Source organism: Caretta caretta, chromosome 6 (assembly GCF_965140235.1).
Source record: "Caretta caretta isolate rCarCar2 chromosome 6, rCarCar1.hap1, whole genome shotgun sequence".
Taxonomy (NCBI): domain Eukaryota; kingdom Metazoa; phylum Chordata; order Testudines; family Cheloniidae; genus Caretta; species Caretta caretta.
Genome location: NC_134211.1, coordinates 36,304,147 through 36,312,523, shown reverse-complemented (window position 1 = coordinate 36,312,523; position 8,377 = coordinate 36,304,147).

Sequence of the window (8,377 nt, the reverse complement as noted above, 5' to 3'; positions counted from 1 at the left end):
CTGCACATGGTGGGATATTGGCTGAGCATAAGGAAAGAGGTTTGAATGCAGTCACTTGGACCATTGTTCTGTAATATTCTAAAGTAGATTAATTCCTAACAAAGTAGGAGAACTCTGCTACTGTATATCAGCTCAGAAGATATCAGTTTGAGGCATAGGTGTGGCTCAGTAAAGAGTGACAAATGAGCAGTAGACTTCTCATTAACATTTAGAATGTCTACAAATGTTTAAAGAATTCATGTATGGATAGATTCTGCAATCAGATATACATTGGTGACACTCAATGTCAGTGGAATTTTAACATGCATACCTTAGATTGGAATTTGGCCCTTATTGCTATTAGTAAAATTTACTGTGGATTGCTCATCTGCACTTTATACCCTTCAGGGGAAAAAACAATATATTTTTTGCCAGTGATAATGTACTAAAAAGTTGCTTCTATTTGAATGCCAAAGGCATTTGGATTCTTTTAGATTTTTGTGTTTGCACATGTTTGGACTAGATTTACCAGAGAACATAATAGATGGCTTAATTAACAGAAGACTCTGATTACACATTGCTTACAAACATTCTGCACCAAAATTAACTTAATTTCTCCTTTTAGTAATTTTAATGTGTGTTTGTCCTTCATTGACATACTTTTTATTGTCTGATGTCTAAATAATATTCACACTTCATATAATGGGTCAGGAAGAGAGATTAATCTTTTTATTCAACCATAGTTAGCCTTTATTGGAGGTGCTTGTGATTAACTCTAATCACATAGACTACACGGATAGAATAATTTGTTGAGAATTGTAAAATAATTTGGAAGCCTGTTTCACCAATCTGACATGTACATTCACATGCAAAGAGAATCTTTACTTTTTCTAAAGAAGCCCTGAACATCTGCCAGGTTTAAAGAAAACATAGCAATAAAGCTTTGTTTCATGTGTATGAGCTCATCTACTCACAATTCTGAGCAGGATTTTAGTTATTTTGCTTCATGAATTAAGTAGTAAATAATATTTATCATTATGGCTGCTGTGCTCAATTAAATATTCAATGAATTTATCTACTTGTGTGCATGTTTACATGAAATAACTTTTTTTCAGGAAGATTTTACAAAAGCCCTAATTCTGTATTTTAGCTGGTTGTAAAAATTGCAATGACCACTTTCTTTTCTACAAGCTGTAGTCATAAATCAGATGCTTGGCTGTGAGGATTTTGCTCCTTCATAGTGTAGCACAGGGAAAAGAGAAGTTATTTTCCTCCAAAGGAAATATTCTTTTTCAGATAAATGTAATCTATTTTGCCTGGTATCCCTGCCTGCTGTGGGAAACAATCCAAAAGGGGCAAAGTAATAGGTTAGTTTAAACATGCCCTTTTCCTATGTCATAATAAAATAAGGTTAATATTAATATACAAATTCCATTTACATTACTCTTCTATGGCTCCTATTAGTTTTCCCCCTGCCCATAACATATAACTCTGGAGCATGCTCCTATAAGTGCTCACCACACAGGACTCAATATCTAAAAGTCTTGCAGGGTAAGATGCTATGTTTAGGTCCCTTTATTCATGTCTTTGATCATCAGAGGTTTAAATAAACTGAATTGTCTCAGGTTTGATGTATAACTGTGTAAGGAGGTCATGCTGTGTATGTTATATATAAGATGTTGGGGCAGGGACCGTTGTTTTGTTCTGTGTTCGACATACTGTTCTTCAGAATGGGGTGGTGGTACAGGAGAGGGTCCTATGTGATAACACAATACATACAATAATTGTCAGGTTGTGTTACATAATAAATAGGATTGTATCACTCATCCTGATCAGAAGAGAAGTATTGAAAATAAGATTTGCTACCCTTGTGCCTTTTTCCCCAAGAGCTATTTAAGATGATGTAAGTTGTTATTTGATATTTCTTCAAACATAAATTCATATGTATTTGTTGATCTACAAGAGACAAAGCTAATGCCCCTTTTTATACCTTTGTTGTTCCTGAACATCAAGCAAAGCTGGACTTTATATGCATTTCTCTCTTTTCAGGTAACTCTTCATGTTTTAAAAGTTCTCCACAATTAATCTTACACTATTCTTTGAATGAAGAATTTTAATAAGCAGAGTTAAGATACTGTGTGAATACATGAAGCTATTCACTGGTACACTAAGCAGTTGTCAGCCCCCTGACTTCAGTGGACTTGTACCTCTTGGGGGCCTGTAGTGCCTGCAATCTTTAGGAACCGCACTCTGTTGTTTGCATGGTTGTTCTTTCCTGGCACTGCACATGAGTGTAATCAAGCCTATTGTTTCAGTTACAATTCTCTGCAATGATGCTATTCATTTTAGCAGCATTAGGTTTAATATGATTAGGGCTCAGATCCTTAATTCAAGTAGGTAGGCTGGGGACTGTTTAACTGGAGGAAAGAATCCTCCTTCTGAGGCTGCACTGCCATTGGAACCCTAAACAACCTCCACACACAGCCTCTGTTTCATGGTGGTGGTGCTTATATACATCAGCAAATGCTATCCACTGTGTATTAGTATGCCAAGAGTGGAGCTTTGTGCTGACAATGTTTCCCCCACACTGCCGCCCCTTCTCCAGCAGAACCACACCACAAAAGGGGCAGGATTTTCTCCTAAGGCCATGTCTACACTTGGAAACTTTACCAGAAACACTCTCCCCCACTCCCTGCATGCCACCACCCACCCACCTTTTTTTGGTAAAATTCTCTAGTAGGATGGGGCAGAGAAAGGTCTTTTCCTTTCATGGAAGATTCCAATATTTTTTAATTTGGAAACAAGACATTTCAAAATTCTCCATAAAAGGGAATGGAACCCGAGCCCTGGGATAGTCTACAGCACTGGCTGCCAGACCCTGAGAGCCGGGCTGCCAAAGAAATAGGCAGGTGAGCTGGCAGAAAACCAGGCCTGGCAGGCAGACTTTGAAATCTGCCTGGTTTCTGGAGAAGCTTTGCTGAAATTGAACCATCTCCACAAAACAGTTCCATTTCAACAAATTTCAGTGGAAGTAATGTTTCATCAGAATTTTTCCAATTGGCTGTAGTCTCTCATACAGACACAATATAATGCACAAAATGAATTCACTGCCCATGAAGGGGTTTTCCCTAGTGTAATGGTTTGGCTTGTGTGACAAAGCTCTGTCCTTGCCTCCGTGGGTCTCGCGTTTCCTGGGGGATTTCACTAGCCTCAGAGGCTCGCTGTGACCCTGCACATAACCCTTCTCTCTCTAGGGACAAGGGTCACAGTCTACTGAGCCATTTTCATCATAAGCCAGCGAGGGAGGTGAGAAGTTATCCTTCCTTGCACAGTCTCTGTTGTCTCCCAGTCTCAGTGATTAATCAGGGGGCAAAGGTGGGGGGGGGGAAGCCCAGGCCCACGCTTTACTCCAGGCTCCAGCCCAGGGACCCTAATAGTATCAGCTATGGTAGCTGACCTTTTAGAAACATGACATGTACAATTCCCTGGGCTCCTTCCCCCACAGCAGCCCTCACTTCCTCAAGCTCCACTTCACCCTTACCTCAGGGCCTCCTTCCTTGTGCCTGATGTGGTGTGTACTACACAGCCTCTCCAACAGCACAACTTCCTCCCACAGCTCCTGACATGCACACCCACCTAACTGGGAGACTTTTAACTAGTTTCAGCCAGCCCCTGATTGGCTTCAGGTGTCTCAATCAACCTAGCCTTCTCCCTGCTTTCTGGAAAGTTCTTAATTGGCCCCAGGTGTCTTAATTGACCTGGAGCAGCTGCCATTTCACTTATCCTGGTACCAGAGATTTGTTTAGCCTGGAATGAATATATCTATCTCCCACTACTTTTCTATAGCCATCTGGCCTTGCCCTGTCACACTTGCTTGTTAGTATTTTTTGTGCTCATTTGAGTTTCATTATCAGTATTCAGCCAAAGTCTGCTCTGTTTTCTGTGGAGTTTCTCAGGATTTATACTACTCTAATTAATCACAGAATTTTGCCTTTTGGTGTGTTCAGCAAACACTAGAGTAACGGTTGAGACCGGTGAGTTTCCACAGGTAGCAGTGCTCCATTAGGAACAAGATGAGCTTCTGATGCCCTGAATAAAATTTGATTACAATACTTCATATAGCACTTGTGGTGTTGCCATATGGCCAGTTGTTCATTGACCCTGGATCTGAATATGGAGTGAACAGATGTTTGAAAACATTTTATGTTCTCTCCTATAGATAGATATCCAAATTGTTGACAAGACCATGTAGCTAGCCAGGAAGTAGAGAACTAAAGAGGATTTACAGTAACAGCTGCTGAAAATGGCACTACTATTCAGATGTATCAAATCTACCTTAAACTATAACTACTCATAGCACACAACTGTAGGTTTTGTACCATTATGAAATTTGAGAGTGTGGGCCAGTGAATAGGGAGGCAGGAGACCTGGCCTCTATTCCATTTGCCACTCACTCACTGTATGACTGTGGGCAGGTCACTTCACATCTCTGTGCCTTTCCCTTCTTTCCCTCTTTCTGTCTTGTCTATTTATATTGTAAAATCTTGGAGCAGGAACTGTCTGTTGCTATGTGTTTGTCCAATGCTTAGCACAATGGGACCCCACTCTTTTTTGTACAGCCCCAAGGTGCTACCCTGGTAGAAATAAGAACAGAGCTGATCACTATTTGAAAATGGACCAATTCAGTCCTGGTGTAAGTGGGTGCAGCTCTGTTAAAGTCTATGGATTTGTGCCTGCTTCCACATGAACTATATTTGACCCCTTTTATGAAGGAGCTTAGATATCCTGGGCCAAATTGTGGCACTGTATTTATTTACACCAGCTGAGAATCTGGGCCCCAGTCTCTGGTTGCACATCTCTGGCACTCAAGTGAATGTGAAGGTATGCATGTTTCCCACATCCATATATGAAAGAAAAAGCCCAAAATGCTAATGTTAGAAGGATTTCTCTGATGTGAACACCAGCCAACAGAACAGTGAGAAGTCACAAGTGAGCAGGGGCTGAGGGTGACTTCCAGACGCAGACTGGCAGCCTTACCCTTATAGTGGTTTGACAGATGAAACATGTGGGAAGGATTGCAAAAAAAAAAAAAAAAAAAAAAATAGTTTGGGAAATTTTAAGGGGAAAAAACAGAAATTAAGTGAAATATGTATTCCACAAAGGTGCAAAAACAAAAAAAACCCTTCATCATTCTAAAACTATAGGAGTTAGTAATTAAGGGAGTGGTTGTTGAGGTAAAATGCAAAGAGGATTTAAGTGCAGATCTAATTAATATAATCAAAACATGGTAATTGTGACCATTAACCAGAGTAAGTGATTTAAAGGTGAATCACTTCAGTGACACACGATAGAAGACCTTAAACAACTAGAGTTGAAATCCAGCCTACTTGGCTCTCTTTACAGAAACTATTTTGCAAAACATACTTAGAGATTTCATCATGTATGTTTTACAAAATAATCTCGGTCAAATTAAGTAATTGGGCTGGATTTGCTTTTACCTTAATCTTTAATATTAAATTCAGAAAGATCATCAAAAAGCTAAATGTTCTGTTTAGTTTATTAAATGTCACTGTGCCTGGTACTGCATTTAGGCAGAAGGGTTAGGGTAGCATAACGTCATCAATGCAACTCTCAACACCCCAAGAAAGCAGCTATTTAGGGGAAAAAGCTAAGATACAAGTATATCATTTAGAGAAACACATTATTTAAAAACCCTCTATTTGTGTAAAATCAAGGATCTGAGCCAAATGCAAGAGAGCAAGGCAACTTAGAGTGATGATCCTTCCTTAGATTTTCCACTATGTTACCATATTGCAAAGCATCCCAATTACTGATTCATCTGGGTGGATGGCAACCCAAGCAAGACCATGGGCCTGCAACGTTCCTGTTCCTGTTCACCTGGCTAGGGTATGAAGCTACTTAATATACCATTCCAGTACTTTAGGTTTGATGCCTGGCCCTGGAGTGCTATGTGATGTTAAGATGCATGGGAGCAGTTGAGCAACTATAGTTAACACAAACTTTGATCTTTATTGACATGTTGGTGTGCAGGAGTTAGTTACTTCATATGTAAACTTAAATATTTTCTCTCTGTTTGCTGCCTTTGTCCTCTAATTCCCACCCCCTCCAACTCCACATTTCTTTCCTTCCTTATTGCTTAAGTCATTTCCTCTTCTTTCCTCCCAGCCACTTCTCTTGTTTCTCACTCCTTGATTTCCCTTTTAGCCTGACTCTGCTTTGGTCTCCTTGCCTCTAACATACCACACTCCTACCTCTTTTAGGGGGTGTTATAAATCAACTTAGTGTTGCTCCCTCTTCCCCACAAAAAAGAAACTAACAAGTCACGTGCCAAACATTGTCCTGACTAGGGTTTTTTTTTTTTTTTTTTTGCATATTATAGTCCTTTCCTTCGCCCTTCATTTTTTGTCATCTTAGATTGTACATTCTCCAGGGTAGGGACTCTGAGTTCCTGTATGGCTGTAACACGTACAGCACATTTTGGGAGATACTGGGTTTTTTTTTAAAGCTACATTTTGCATTTGAAGCCAATAGTCCTACAAAAATAAACCATCATGTAGTCAGAATGTCTTATTGGCTTCACATCTAAATACCATATGCTCAGGAGCATTAGTTATCTCTGTAAGTTTTGTATCAGTTATACATAATACATTGACTTCAACTGCGCATGTTTCAGACCTTAGTACTGGAAGAACACATGCATCTCCACATCTGCTCACTTTAGCTGAAACCATACCATTTTGAGGACCAGAGCAGCCATCCCAGGTGCAGAAGACCTGGAGGTCTGTGCTTTCAGAGGATGGTGGAATCAGAACTGCCTGCAGGGGTGAAAGTAACTTAAAGGACTTACCCGTACGTTGGAGTCCTGAGCGGGGGCGGGGCCTCAACCGGAAGAGGTGGGGCCTTTAAAGATTTAAAGGCCCTAGGGCTGCAGCTGGGAGCCCCGGGGCCTTTAAATCAAGCCTGGAGCTCCCAGCTGCAGAGGCAGCTGGGAGCCTCGGGGCTCAGGAGTGATTTAAAGGGCCCTGGGCTCCAGCTACCGCTACTGCAGCAGAGCGCCGGGCCCTTTAAATCACTGCCCGAGCCCGGCTGCTGGAGCCCCGGGGTAGCGGTGGCAGGGCTCGGGTGGCACTTTAAAGGGCCCGGGGAAGCTGGTCCGGTAGGGTAGGCAAAGACTGTGCGGTGGCAGGATTAGATGATGCGGGCAGTTTCCGGTCTAAAACCCACTGACACACTTGTGATTTCCTGAGACATCCAGTCACTTAGAGAAGGAATTATATAGTAGAACTATGTAGGAGCCTTATTCAATGTAGGGTGAGTGAAGAGAATCTGTGAAAGAGGGGAGAACATATAGCAGTGACCTTTCAACTGCAACTAGAAACAGAATAATCTATTTTGGTGGTAGAAATGCAGGACATTGAACATTTGTTACCTTGTGAAAAGTGTCATGTTTGTTCCCAATGTTACAAGTTAAAAGCATGTAGAAAAAAGTATGTATTTGAAACAGAGATGGGCCAGGGGCACAGACTTTTGATCTAGATCCAGACTTCCCCAAACTTAGCTTAGGTTTGTTTTTTGATTCAGGCCCACTTCCAGATTTAAGTTGTTAAAATGTTTGACATGACAAGTTTGTAAGATTACAGTGATTATTAAATACGTACCTGGTAGCCTGCTTACATGTACAAATTATGCTCTAAGAGATTAAAACAAAGGTATTATATCTTATCCAAATTTGAACACCAACTATTTTCCTTAAGGCTATTAACATGTATTCCAAAAACCTGCTTTGAAGCACAATTTAACTGACAAAAAGAGAGTTTCTTTTTCAAATAATAAGCTAAATAACCACATAGTTACGGCACGTTAACTCTGTAGTTAGTAAGTCAATGAACAGTAGGTTTTGGATATACAAGAACTCGCTTCCTATGAGTCATAGTTAAACAATAGGTATTCTCAATAAAGGCTAAACCCTCCAAAGGGCAATTAAGGAAAATACGATCTTGGCGATCACACTGTACAAATACTTAGCTGTTTATATACAGGCTTTTCATCCACAGATCTCAACGCACCCTACAAAGGAGGGTATTATCCCCATTTTACAGGTGGGAGAATTATTAATTTCTACTTTTTCTGTGCCTTATTTTCCCTTTCTATTGCAATAGCACCTGAATGCCACAACCGGGTTGGGTCCCGTTATGCTAGGTGCTGCACAAACATATAATAGATGACAGTTCCTGTCCCAAAGAGCTCAAACCTAACAGATGAGTTGCCCTAGATCACATAGGTCATTGGCAGAGCTAACAGACTAGGCAGCTCCTTATTCCGATCCATTGGGCCACACTGCCACCCAAGACTTCCTTTTGCCAGAGTATTTCCTCTA